This window comes from Artibeus jamaicensis, unplaced genomic scaffold (assembly GCF_021234435.1).
Source record: "Artibeus jamaicensis isolate MK-2021 breed Jamaican fruit bat unplaced genomic scaffold, CSHL_Jam_final contig_548, whole genome shotgun sequence".
Lineage (NCBI taxonomy): Eukaryota > Metazoa > Chordata > Mammalia > Chiroptera > Phyllostomidae > Artibeus > Artibeus jamaicensis.
Genome location: NW_026521883.1, coordinates 12,993,749 through 13,007,854, shown reverse-complemented (window position 1 = coordinate 13,007,854; position 14,106 = coordinate 12,993,749).

Below are 14,106 nucleotides of genomic sequence, written 5' to 3'. Positions count from 1 at the left end.
TCAGTCTTTCAACTACCAAAGGGTACCCTACCCCTCCCCACTGTACGTCTTCTGAATTTTCAGGCAATGCAACACTTCCTGTGCTATCAGCAAGCAGAAAGAACAACAGAAAGAACAGGCTGGAACTGAGAACCTCAGCTCTTTATCTGTAAAGAAGAGATAATACTCCAATCCCAAAGCTGTTAAAAGGATTAAATAATGTATACAGGGGCCAGCAGAAGAAACACCTGCTTGGGTGTGGTTGGTAGGGTAGTCATATGGGTGTAATAATTTATAGTTTTAATTTGAACACTTCCCCTAAAATATTCTGTGGAATGCTTGACTGTGATATTGTTATGTTACAGAATTACATGCTTATGATTTTGTAATAGAAGATTTTATAATAAACAAGGGCCTGGACCCTGTAGATGCCTGGCATGTAGTAATCATTATACAAATGCTTATTTACACAATGCAAATTCTTATTTACACTAAACTGATAAGATGAAGGCAGGCCAAATTATGGTCAGACAGGTTTTCGGCAAACTTAAAGTCCCTTCTCCACTCAGAGATAGACCTCCTGCCTCAAGTGACAAATGTTTCCACAATCTCCAAATAAGAATCTTCCAAGTAAATGTTCACACCATTTATTTCAGACAAAATCAGTCCAAGTTATTTTCCCTGGTGCTCCATGTTCAAAGTCAAGATCACAATAAATATTATTCTTAAGTTCAAGGGTCATACCCTAAGGTGAATCATCAACTGAGCTGATGAATTTCTTTTTCTCAAAGAAGCAGCAAAACAGTCTCTTGAGCAACATGTAGAAGGTAACTGAGCCTAAAAGTGTCAAGAGTGCAGGCCTTGTAACCAAACCGGCATGAATTTGAATTCCAGCTCTTTCGTTTACTTGCTGTGTGGAAAGTCACTCAATTACTCACAGTCTGAGTTTTCTCATCTATAAAATATTTTATATATATATATATATATATATATATATATATATATATATATATTTAGTGTCTTTGAGCAAACTAAAAGGAAGTAATGTATGTAAAACACTCACAAAGTAAAGCACGCAGGAAGGGCTACAAATTACAGTCACTGTCGTACAGGTGAATAAAGCAGCTCTGTGCAACGCTGGGGTTTACTAACACACTGACTAGCACCAGCTGACATGATCTTACCTCCCCAACACATGCTTTGTCTTCTCAGAATAGCAAGTATAAACTACAGACTTCTTGAGAATGAATTCCAGATTAAATATCAACCTATATATACCTGATAATGCAAGTAAAAAACATCAAAAGTGATGAGCAGAAATTCAGACTGAATTGGTGCAGACATCTAGGTATTTATCAAGAGATACTTCATAAGCACAGTCTAAATTATTTTACAGGGTCATCATTTGCTGTGTATCACAGCAAATTCAAGTTCTCATCTGACACTGAAAAACTCAGTCACAGGAGATAAGAAACTAATGAAACCACTATTTTTAAAGCCCTTAGTGCATACTTAGCATGGTTCTATGCATGACACAGAGAAACGGGGTATAAAATATGGCCCTACGTAAAATCTGTAATCTCCTTGAAGAGACGTGATTGGGCAAAGGGATTCCACTCAAAAGCCATAATCAACAGAATGTCATTAAAGGCCAGCAGCCAGAATTAACCCACAACCGGGCCATAAGAGAGCACTGAGCTAGTGTTTGGGAAAAAAAATTAATTTGCCAGTCATTACCAGAAATGCTCGGTTAGGTAAGGAATCCTTTCTACAAGAAGTCATTTTCTAACAGCCTCAGGCAGTTGCCCATAGCTGAAGACAACATTAGCAGTGCCCTCTGGGCTATTGATCTTTATTGGCACCACTTTCCAGGCTAACAACAGGAAATATATTCCCATATACAATCCCAGTATTAACGTTTTCAGAAATCCCCTCCCTGCTAATTTCACAATCACCCCTTGCCCCCCACCCACCCCACACAAAATACAGCTATGGGGTTCTCCTTAATTAATGTGATTCCTTACTGCTTGGCAATACCACGGATGGGGCTCTTGTTACAACTTGGATGAACTTTTGCTTGAGAACCTCTCGCTACATTCTGAGCAGGAAGCCTTTCCCCTGACCCCACAATCCTGTTGGCCATCAAAAAATCCATTCGACAGCCTTCTCCCTCAGAACAAAAGGGCTCCCAGATGTTTCCCAGGCTCTTCTCTGTGGGTTTGAAATTATACACAGCAGTGCCAAAGGTAAGGCATTTCTAGGGGTTTTTTTCCTCTTCCTTTTTTTTTTTTTTTTATTACAGTTCTGGGTGTTATTTTTTTTTCTCTGTGCTCTCTCCCTCTTGTGGTACATACATGTGGCCTAGAGCAATCACTTTAGACTTTTTAGACACGTCTGGATAGAGATAGATGACACAAGTGATCTACTTATCTTCCTTTCCCATCACCAATAAAAGTGGCAGCCCGCCTAATTAGGCTTAATAAAGCAGCTGCCGAGAGAGTGGCGCAGCAGCGATCTAAGGAGAGACGGCACTGACCCGGAGATCCAGGTGCTGCCTTTGGGCGTTGCTGCTATTACTTTATCTCCAACACATGACAGTGCTGCTCATGCCATATTCAAATGCAAGTAGCATGTTTTTCTCCTCAATTCTTAGATCAAGAACAAAAAAAAAAATCCCACCTAATCAAAAAAGGCACTGACAATTTTTCAGCCCCACATTAAAAGCAAAGAGTCATTCAGAACAGTGCACTCCATATTCTATTTTATAATATCACTTTAAGCTATTGCTTTGAATCTCAGACATTTCTTTGTTAAGAAGGAAAATCAAAAATTCATCAGAAGAAGTTCTTTCTCTCCCCTCCCCTCTCTTTTTTTCTTCCAGGCTAACATGGGGTTTGGAGCTGGAACCAACATTTGTAGAAGTTAGGGGTCCTTAAGCAATTATTGGCGATGAGAGTTTGACACGCTTGAGAGTTGTCAACAGCTGACTTGAAACAGAGTGGAAGGAGAGAGAAATGATTCTCAGTGAAATTAATACACAGGCCTGCAAATTAATGGTGTCGTATATTTTTTAAACAAGGGGGGAAATCTGAACTTTGCATGAAACAGCATCTTAAGTACATCTTTACAAAAATTGTCAGATTGTCAAAGGGCATCAAAGCGAATTGAATCTGCAACTATTCACAGTTTTTCCACATATACTAAATGCCAATTTATCTTACTTTATTCACCAGTTCTATGGCAATTATTTAAAGCTATTAGAAAGCAGGAAATGTCCTTGATCTGATGTGCCAGTGCTTGTTGCCTGACATTTATTATAAGAAACATACAGCCTATCTCATGAAACTCCAGTGCTGCCGGAGGCTCTTTCAGTGACTGAGTCTAACGGGCAGCCAGCCAGTAGACAGAGGCCAGCAGAGGCAGGTCTTGGGGCACCTTGGAATTTTTGCTGACCTACCCCTGGGCCTGGTGCTGGTAAAAGCCAGCCCCAATGTGCTGCCCAGTCCTTCCCACATGCACCCAGGCCCAGCAGAGGCAGCCACAAACTGTGGATGGCTTCGTAACTCCAAACAAGTGGCCCAGGGCCAGCCACAGGCAGTAACTAAATAGTGCTGGTGCACGCCAGCGTGGCTCAGTTGGTTGGGCATCGTCCCACAAACTTAAAAGTCACCAGTTTGATTCCTGGTCAGGGCACATGACTGGGTTGCAGGTTTGGTCCCTAGTTAGTGCACGTATGAAAGGCAACCAATCGATGTCTCTCTCTCACATAGATGTTTCTCTCCCTCCCTTCCCCTTGCTCTAAAAATAAGTAAAATCTTAAATTGGCCTGTACCAGAGTCCTTCTCAAGAGGCCCCAGAACCAACACACCCAGTGGCTGGCTTCATACATCATCACAGGAGGATCCAATTAGCTTCAGAAGTGACGTTATCCAAAGCGAGTCCTCAGCAGTCACCAGACCCTGCTGAGGTGAGTTTTGCTCCATGTGGTCAACACCCGCACAGCTGCTGGTTCACTGGGTGGGTTCAAGTCTCACAGCCAGCCAGCCAAAGGGTCAAACCCACACGTGAACAAGCCAGTTGCAATCAAGACCCAGTGACAAAAGGAGGGCTCGCATAATCCACACAGGGACATTCCTGGAGCACCCAGCTCAGGTGACCAAGGAGACTGTGCCACTGAGTCCCACAGGACAGCTACCATATCAGGCCACCCTATCAAGACTGGGAGTCACAGCAAATCTACCTAACACATAAAAGCAAACACAAATAAGCAGCCAAAATGGGGAGACAAGGAAACATGTCCTAAATGAATGAACAGGAGAAATCTCCAGAAAAAAAAAAAGCTAAATGAAATGGAGGCAAGCAATTTATTAGATGTAGAGTTAAAAAAATGGTAATAAGGATGCCCAAGGAACTTAGTAAGAACCATAACTGTATGAAAAAGAACCATAGAAACCTTAAAAAAGAATCCATCAAAATGAAGACCACAATATCTGTCATGAAGAATGCACCACAAGGAATGAACAGTAGGATGGATGAACCAGGAAATCGAACCAGCAATTTGAAAGGCAAAGTAGCATAAAACAACCAATTAAAGCAGGAAAAAGATAAAGGAATTTCTTAAAATGTGAATGCACAAATGAGTAATTGCTATTATTATTATTCTTATTCCTTTTTGTTATATCATGTCTTTCACGTCCTTGGAGGTACTGCTGCCAAGTGACAAAGACAGGAATGATCGGGCTTAGAATTTCAGACCTGACCTGGATTCCTGAGTTCGCACTTTATTACACTGTAACAATCACTCACCTCTCTAGCCCTCAGGCTTATCAATAATAAAATGGGTGTGACACCACCCATGGATCGTTCAGTGTTGGTGGGAGTTCTAAGTGAGGTCATATAGAGAGAGCTCCTAGGACTATATCTGACATACAAACCATCCCATTTAACCAGAGAGAGAAGGGGCTGCTGTCACATTTACTGTATGCCTGGCGCATGCTATGTGCCTGACATACATTCTCTGGTATAACCACCCCCCAAACTACCTCATGTGGTCACTCCCAGGATCTCTATATTTTAGATGGGAAAATTGAGGCTTACAGAGTTAATGTACCTTTCTCCATTTATATAGCTAGTAAGCAGCTTCTTTCTAGAATCTGAACTCTCAATCTCCTCAGATCATTGTAGTCTCCTCTTCCTCCCCCTGAGAAGATTTCATTGACAAACAGTCCCACCACACCGATACTGACCCAGAAGATGTGTGCATACCAGAAACAGTGTCCATAATAAGAGCCTCATGCCCCAGAAAATTCTTAGGTGCCTGGTCCAGAATTTCCTACAATGTACCTTGATGCAATCTCATTATTCTTTGTGAATTGGCAATGCATTTTGGTATCAAAATAATAAGAACCCCATTCCCAGACCAGTCAAGACAACCGAGTTCACAGTGAAATGGGGAAGACACAATTGCAGAGGGCTCAAGCTTCCAGCAGCTGCTGATACTGTTTTAACATGACCCAGATGTGAGCTGGGAGACTCTGGAGAAGACTGGGAGCCGAGCCTGTGTACACAGAATATCATAGCTGTGTCTGATTCAGGGTAATGATGCTGTTTCAGGCTGGTCCATTCCCAAAATATATCCCTGAGTCTCAGGTTTACAAGTTGTGTGGCCAACGCATCTCTTCTTCCGAGCAGTCAATGGAAATAGATTTCACCAAGAGATTTCAAATGTGTCTTGCTTCCCCATAAAACTTTTGATGGTCTTTCTAACATTTAATAATTAAATTAAAATGTAGCAAGTCAGGGGTCTGTTGCCCTTCCCGAGTCTGTCCCCATTAAGAACCAATGTGGATAAAAATAACTGTTGGCCAGCCCAGTGGAGGGGTCACCGCACACACTGTGCACAGGCCACACACACTGACTTCTCTTACACATGGCTGCTAGTGTCCTGCTGCCAAATGACAGAAACAGCAGGTTGTATGAGCAGAAGCAGCAAGCACTAAAGTGATAACTCTCAGCACTGAGTGAAACAGAGTCAGGGATTTCCTTTGTGGCTGTTGGAAGTCTTATATAGATGAATGCTAGGTCAGGGTCTTAGAATTAATTATTTTCCCATATTTTTTTCCACCCAGCCCATTTTAGCATCTTCTCAATACCTCAGTGACTCACAGGTCAAGTGATTCCTTCCCAGATATATTTCCAGCCTCCGCAGTAAGATTTTTTTTAGTCCTCACTCAAGAACATGATTTTATTGCTTTTAGAGAGTAGAAGAGGAAGAGGGAGAGAGAGAAAGGTGGAGGGGGGATATTGACATGAGAGAAAAACATCAACTGGTTGCCTCCCATATGTGGCCCAATTGGGGACTGAATTGGCAACTTGGCTATGTGCCCTGACTGGGAAGTGAACCTGCAACCTTTTGGTATGTGGGACAATATTCGGACAAACTGAGCCACCAGCCAGGGCCACAGCAAGATTTTTAAACTCACGTGTCACACGAGTCCAATAAATTAACTGATTTGTTTAGTCTGATGATTTTAGACAGAAGCAATTTAAGAGCTGCATTGGTATTTTGTTCATTTCAAAATGTGTGGACATGTTTTGAGTTGTAAAAATCCTTATGTAATAACACTTGGGAAGAAATACCCTGGCTGGTATGGCTCCGTGGACTGAGTCCCGGACTACAAACCAAAGGGTTGCTGGTTCAATTCCCAGTCACGGCACATGCCTGGGTGACACGAGAGACAACCACACACAGGTGTTTCTCTTCCTCTCTCCTTCCCCTCTCCTCTCTGAAAATAAATAAATAAATAAAATCTTTTAAAAAGCACTTGGGAAGACTCCTTCTGGCCACTCAGAGGCTGACTTGCAAATGAACGGGTATCCTCCCATACCCTCCGCTACCCGAGCAAGGGCCTACCCCGCAGTGAAGTTAAGTACAATCTTGTTGCAGGACTGAGAACCGTAAGTAGTACTGCCTCTCTTTTCCCCATCACTAGTTGGAATCTACTGTAGTGGAAACTGGCTTTTGCACTTCCTACCCTGGGCTTTCTGCTTTCTCTTCTGAATATACATCTTCAATTAACCAGCAAATACATGCAAAGAAATATCCTTCCTACCAAACACATGTTGTCATTGTTGGCTCAGCATTACTCTGTCAGGATCAACCAATGATAAACAGAATTAAAGCCTTTAACCCTAACTGAAATTAAAGAATGTGATGTCCTTGTAGACCCATTCTTCTCCTTCCAAGGAAGGTGCACATACCCATACACGCAGAGAACTGACATTTATCATCATCTTTTTAAGGAGAAATAAAGAAAGCTATGACAAGAAAATAGGAACAAAGCAACCTCACCTGTAAGGTGGCACAGGAACTCGGTGGTAATACTGAGCCTCCCCACTTGGAAGGCCATGTTTCCGGACATCCCAAATCCCAAAACTGATTTCGTGAGCTCCAGAGCATCATGCAAATAGGCAGTCCTGAGGTTTAATTCACTGAGCGATTTTACACTGAGAACATCTTCCATATTGCAAAGAGCAGGTTTCATCCAGCCTAGCACACCTAGCACTGACATCACTTCTTGCCAGAGGAAAAAAATTGCTTTTTAAATATTGACTTTCTCAGTCACTGCCAAGGCCAACCAGTCAGCTGTGAACCACATTTGTTGCCTCTTCCTTATACAGATCGTGAACTCTGCTGCTTGCCAAGAAGCATCTCCAGGGCAATAGCTAAGCTGCAGTATATCCCGAGCTGAGATTCTAGGCATCTGAGCCAGAAATACAGGGAATAACTGTCTTCCTCAAGTTAGGAGTCACCACTCAATTTCCTAGTGGCATGTCTCAGTGACACCTCAGATCTCTGCATTCTGAGTCCTTACCCGTCACAGAAAGGTCCCAGGCCAACCTGCGCTGTGGAACCAATCCTCCCTCCCCCATCATCATCATCAGTAGCAATTATTTAAGTTACTATGTGCCAGGCACTGTTATTAGTTATTTTACATCTATTACTATCCCTACTACAACTACTAGTAATATAGCTACTACTTACACAGCATGTCAGGCACTGTTTCAAGGATTTTGAAATGTGATTCTCATGACACCCCTAGCAGATAGGCACTATTATTATCCTTGTCTCATACGTAAGAAAACTGCAGTTAAGTAACTCACTTGAAGACACATCTGGTAAGTGGAGGAGCTGAACTTCTATGCAGGCTGCCTGGTCCTGCTGTCTACACACGCCCTGTGATCCCATGGGGAAGACAGACCTATAACAACCAGTCATAACTCCAGGTTCCTTTAGAGAGGGACACAGAAGGGGTTTCTGAGATCTGGCCCACCTTCTTGGAGAAAGAACGATTGGGATGAATACTGAAAGGCCATGAGTAAGTCAGGGAGAAAAGAAAAGGAAGCACTTTTTTGAAAGGTGGGATAGTGCACAGACCTGGTGGTGAGAGGAGAGAACAGTGTTTCAGGAGCTCCAGGCAGTTCCATAAAGTTAGAGCAAATGGTGTAGAAGAGAAGGATATAGAGAGGATGGTAAAGGGTTCTGACCCCAGTCCACAGCAGCCCTGCTGCTCATCGAAGCTTGGACCAATCCTGAGAACAACAGGGGCCTCTGGGCCAAAGGACCTCATGTCATGTCTCCCGTGGCCTTCAGAAATGTCCCTCAGTAACCCTCTGGTAATCACACTAGACAAGAAGCTAGTTAGGAAGCTATGAGCATAATCCAGCTGAGAAACGATGAGAGTCTGAAGTAATACATCAATAATGAAAAGCACAGGAGAAAATACCCAGTCTTGAGCATTTTGATATTGCTTTCATCAAACACCCCTGTCTAGACATGGGATTCCTGAAGTTCTTTTCCCTTAGAGAACTTGACTGCAGTCAACCCATTCTCCATGGATCTCATAGGTACAGTGTTTTATTTTGAAACTACACATAAATGAGCTTGCCATTTCATGTTCCATTGAACTAGCACTCAACTGCTGAGCTGTCTTCAATACAGGACAAAAGATTTAATTAGTCAAAATACTAATCACCAGTTGAACAGAATAAAAAATGTCTAATAAAAATCCTCTTTCATATGAAGCAACTTTTACTATAGGAATTTAAAAAACATGTCTATCATGTCTCACCTTGAGCCATGGTTCTTAAGATAATGTCCATAACCTATAACCTGCCAGGAAGCCACAGGCCAGTTGACCTCTTACAACACCTGTGCAAATAAATGATAGCACACCTGGCTCACACTAGATTCTCAAGGGTTTATTGAGAAAAAAATCAATCAGTGAGTGGGTGAAACCTATAATAGGACTTGGGTGTGCAAAAGTATTATTTAATATTTCACAAGCCTGCATATTATCCCATTACATTCTCACAAAGTCTTTGCCATTTTCCTTTTTTTTTAGCGAGGTCTCTTATTAGATGCCTTAACTGTAACACAGTGGTTTAGGTGATTCAGCTCATGGTGACCCACTGGCCAGAAGAGTTTGCTGCAAAGGGACTTGAGAGATTTCAAAGAAACCATTCCTCATAAGCATTATAATCACAAGTTGCTGAATTAGAGGTAATTTGAAATAGTAGGCAACTAAAACTATTCCATTGGTCACTAGGAATTTTGAGTTGGAAGAGACTCTCCCAGAAAGGTGAAAAAGATTTACCCAAGGTCACACAGCCAGCCCTCTGTTTAGAAGTCTGCTCTTAGCATTCCTGTTGAAGAGCCTGTCTCCAGCTGAACATATGACCTGGTTTTCCCTCTTTCCTCTCATAACCAGATTGCTGAGAAGAATCTACACTCACAGCCACCACATGCTCTGGGTCAGAAGTAGCCTCACAAAGTCTTAGCTGGGAGACCTGGGCAAGTCTTTTACCCTCTCCGAGCCCTAATTCCTCATGTGTAATACTACGGAGCTATTCATTGTTTTCCTCTCTGGTTTGTTAGGAGGTTTCAATGAGATAACTGTGGTAAGGCATATATATAATCATTCATTCAACAAATATTGCCTCAGTATCTGTTATGCACCAGGTGGTATTCTTAGCACTAGGGATACAGCGGTAAACCAAAATAAATGTGAGCCCTCATTTCTACCAGGCCTGCGTCTTCCACTTCCGAGAGCTTTCTGCCACCTCCTCACTGCCCTTTGGATGTGTACAATAAGGTAAGTAGAGCGTGTCTCTTTGCCTCAGAACTTGCTGGAGCTGAGCATGACAACATAGGTGAAACTACTGTTAAGAACTGTAAAAAAAAAAAAAATAAGAACCAAAAATGAAAGGGGTTTTTATTAGCACTTCTCAGGCACAAGCAAAGATTTGGCAAACCTCACTCAATATTGCCTTTCCCTCCTTGGGATGTTGCAATCCATGATGAATTAAAATCTTCCTCAGGTATCTAGGTAAGATACCAAAGTGCTACCCCAGTAAATTAGTGTACCTTCTGTTCGAGTGTCCAGGCCACAGAATTTGCAAATCTGTTTAAAGCGAAGTCTCCTTCAGTGGGGTTTTCTTAACAACCTCCAGATCTGCCTTCCCACGCTGACCTCCTCCCACTCTGATGTTTTTATGCACATTTCAGCGTTCCCACAAGGCCCTAAGCTCGTGGAGGGCAAGAGATGTGCCTGGTTCACCCTGTCATCCTCTCCCTGTTTTAAACATGTGCCTGGACACAGAGTAGGCCCACAAAAAGGTTTATTGGTGAATAGCCACAAGGATCGAGGCCCTCAAGAGGGCAGTATATTTCAGTGGCCACCCTGTCTGCCACACTCACTACATTTTTCTTTTTAAGTCCACCAGTGTGCTTTATAAGTAAATAGAAAGTGCTAACCTTAGCATATTCAAAAGAACGTTTTAGCGTGCAGCAATTAGGTTATCTCTTGGTTATTTATTTCTTCGGCTTGTTATTAGCTCTGTGCAGAATATTATTCTAATTATGTCAGCCCAATCAGCAGTATTGCATGTCCAGGCTCATTTCCATTAGTTTGAGCTTTGTCTTTCACACTGTGATACTAATTCAATGAGACATCAAACATTTAAATCGACCCGGGATGCCGAGGTCAGGCAGTTTTGCCCTTCCACTCTATTAGCACTCGGGTGTAATTGTGTTTGTCACTCCCCACATGACAGATAGTATCAGGGTGACTATTGGAGCACAAATGAGCAATGTGCTAATATATTATTTTGTTCTATAATATCAATATGTGTTTATTCAGTGCTTGTGCTAGCCAACTTGAAACGGTCACTTTAATACAACTACATAACCTGCTTCTACTCCCAATGAAGCATTTATTTGGAACATTTGCTAGAGTTTTAATAAAATCTGGCCAAAGGGGAGAAAATAAAAATGGTTGCTGGGAAAATGCACAGTGAAGATCTCAAAATTCAGAGCCTCTGGAAACACCAGTGAGAACTTGGAAAGCACAAAAACAAAATGTACAATGCAACTTCCTTACCTCCTCAGGGTACTTTGCAAAACTCTTTCATTCCATGGTAAATAGTTTAAAAATCAAGGCACAGCCATGTTTAAACTAATATGAACTTGACCTGCAGTTAGCTGGAGTTGTTGATCTGCACGACCGTTTTTGAGAGTTAGGGAAATGGAGGAAATTGGCAAGCAAAAATAAAAGTTTTCAGAAATTTGTTAAATTGATTCTGTTTTCATGACAGAGTGGTCGCTTGACCATAAATTTTATTCCTGAGACCCCAACAAGCACCAAGTCATATGGTTACTGCCATATGATTTACCCTTATCATTATGAGACTTAAAATTTGAATGTTTGTATGACATAATGTTACCTATGGTCTTTTAGATTCTTATTTCACATTTTAACATCTAAAAAATGACAAGGAAGCTGGTTCAGCAAGAGGTCTGAGTCAACATCGTGCACTGCTTGGCCAGGAGGCACTGTTGAGTCTAACAGGAACCCTCTTCCTGGGTCTCACTGCCTTTTCTTAATCACCAAATCACCACAGGGCAGACTTTGTTACTCCCATGCTATAAATGAAAAACTTATGCCTGGAGAAGTTGGCATCCAAACTCAAGATCCCACGGCTCACCAACAACAAAGCCAGAACTGAGTCTGCATGGTGATGACTTACTGCTCCAAAACCACACGGTGCCTGCCCGCAGCCCACAGTTTGGTCACTTCTGCTCTGGCCCCAGCCCTTATCCAGGATGTGCTTCAATCCCCACTCCTTGTACATTCCCTACAGCCTGTGCTTGGTGCTCTGCCCAGGGTGACTTATCTATCTTTTCCAAATCATAAACTTCTTAAACATCAGAACGACACCCAGCTTTGACACTGATATTTAAAATAACTATGATTATTGTGTTTATCTATGACAAAGATAGATGCAAAAATTCTCAACAAACTATTAGCAAACCAAACTCAACAGTGCATTAAAAGGACCATACATTATGTTCATGTGGGATTTATTCTAAGGATGCAAAGACAGTTCAACACCCACAAATCAGTGTTAGACACCACATTGATAAAATAAAGAATAAAAATCAAGTGATCATCTCAATAGATGCAGAGAAAGCATTTGACAAAATTAAACATCTCTTTATAACAAAAACTCTCAAAAAACTAGGTAGAAAGGAAACATACCTCAACATAATAAAAAACACATGTAATATTATATTCAATGGTGAAAGCCAAAAACTTTTCCTCTAAGACTAGTACCAAGACAAGAATATCTACTCTCACTTTTATTCAACATAGCATTGGGAGTCCTTGCCAGAGTAATTAGGCAAGAAAAAGAAATAAATAGCACCCAAATCAGAAAGTAAAAAATAAAACTGTTTCTATTTGCAGGTAATCTTATATAGAGAAAAACCCAAAGACATCACTAAAAAACTCTTAGAACTAATAAATGAATACAGTAAAGTTGCAGGATAAAAAAATTAATATATGAAAATTAGTTGCATTTCTATATACTAAAAGTGAACTATCAGAAAGAGTAATTAAGAAAAAAATCCCATTCTTAATTGCATCAAAAAGAACAAAATACCTAGGAATAAATTTAGAGCCAGAGAGCAGGTCAGTGGCTGCCTGAGGCTGAGAGGAGTGGGGCAGAACTGGGGACTGACTACCAAGGAGCACAGCCACTGTGCAAGCAATGGAAATACTCCAAACATGGGCTGTGGTGATGGTCACACAGCTCTTTCAGTTCTCTGCAATCATTGAATTACACACTCAGAGTAGACATTATAAATTATAGTTCGGTAAAGCTGTTAAGAAATATTTCCAGAGTTTTCTGGTAGAAAAGAGAACAATATCATTCCATACTGATCAAAAAGATTGATATTTCATAGACAGTGATTAAAGGGAATTAAAATTTAGCCAATATGAGGAAACACATACACTGATAATCAAAGTTATTTAACAGGAATAACTTCGATTCCTAAAGCAAATATGCTGGCCCCACTAGCTGGCCAACCTGATGGGCATTCCTGACACCTTCTCCTTTGTCAGTGGAACCTAGAGTTTTCAGTGTGACTAGCTGGGAGTGCTATAACTTGCAGTGAATGAATTTGAATGGATAGACTTACCTTTCAGCAGAAGTAGTCCAAAAGGGCTGAATAACTTCTTACTGAGAAAAGTATGGAATATTCCTATAGGAGAGAGAGGATAATATAATTGTTTGGTTAAAGTCAAATACCTTTTAATCATACTTTTTTGAAAAAAAAAAACACTTCCATTACACAGGTGTTCCTTGAATTATAAAAAGCAGTAATCATTGTGGAGATACACACACACACACACACACACACACACACACACACACACCCCTTTTGTTTCCTGAGAGACTACTTTTACTAGGATATACAAAGCACACAAAGGCATCAAGACTTGGCCTCTGCCCTCGAGGTGCTAGAAAGACAATCTATGTAGAGGCAGCTGAACCCACCTGAAGCAATTAGCACATATCAGACACTGCACAATTAAGCCCTAATCTGTGGAGTATGAATACAATTAAATTCTGTAAAAGCCAAACTAGAGATGCCTTTTAGGTCCACCAGGGTTAAAATATACTACCTGATGGCAAAACTGTGCAATCAACTGAACTGTTCACACCCCAAACACAGTTACTTTGAACAAGTGGTCCTCTGAAGGCTTCTGATACCAACATGCT